This window comes from Volvox carteri (genome assembly GCF_000143455.1).
Source record: "Volvox carteri f. nagariensis unplaced genomic scaffold VOLCAscaffold_34, whole genome shotgun sequence".
Classification (NCBI taxonomy): Eukaryota; Viridiplantae; Chlorophyta; class Chlorophyceae; order Chlamydomonadales; family Volvocaceae; genus Volvox; species Volvox carteri.
Window position 1 is genome coordinate 278,423 of NW_003307577.1, and position 846 is coordinate 279,268.

General features: G+C 45.2%; 1 protein-coding gene across 1 annotated transcript in view; it reads right to left on the minus strand.

The window, feature by feature from the left end:
* Window positions 1-846, minus strand: part of VOLCADRAFT_93860 (uncharacterized protein) — a gene marked incomplete at both ends in the record, with an annotated part of 7,631 nt that overhangs the window by 4,619 nt on the left and 2,166 nt on the right. The window lies entirely within an intron of this gene.

The following is an 846-nucleotide window of genomic DNA, read 5'->3' on the forward strand; positions in this document are numbered from 1 at the left end:
CCTTTTGGTGTCGCTTCCCTGTCTTTTGGGTGTCCCTTGGGTGTCCCTTGGGTGTCCCTTGAGTGCCGGAGACCGAATTTACCAAAACCTTCATTGACAGCTGCACCTGGCTAATTATTAACCACCAAGCGTCCCCTTGGTGGCAGAATACTGAGTCAGGATGCAGTGGAGGGTCGAGCACAGGATACGGATAGGAAGGAGAAGGATAGAAATGTGGACCCAGGAAGAGTCAACACCAACCCACCAAGGATGAGGATGGCAGAGGATGAGGGGATGCAGTCAGCAGGGTGTGGGATGTTAGCAAGCATTGGCTTGAGGATATGGAAAGGGGGTGTAGGATGTATCCAACTGGCAGGATGCATGTTCATGCATCCTGCCAAGACTTCCCAAGAATGCAAGGATGGGCCGCCAATTTGACACCCTCCATCAGTGTACACTGATGTATATGCAGTGCAGCCCACTAGATATTCATGGTGATTGATAGGGGATTTAATTATTGGCTACATCGATGTAGCCATCGATGTAGCCATAGATATCTATGAATTCATGAAAACTATCAACATGCCATATGTGTCTGGGTCTAGACCTTAGATCTAATAATGCGAGTTCGAACTCGCTAATCCATCTAACAGGTCTAAACCTGTTAGATCTCGCATTATTAGATCTAAGGTCTAGACCCAGACACATGTTGATAGTTTTCATGAAATTTCATGGTATGTTCACTGTTTCACAATCACTGTGATATATTACCTATCCGGGAACTATAAGAGCTCCATCAGGCATTCATTACAGAATGTTTTCATGGGTGATGCATTCTTAATGCATACTTATATGACATACTTACGT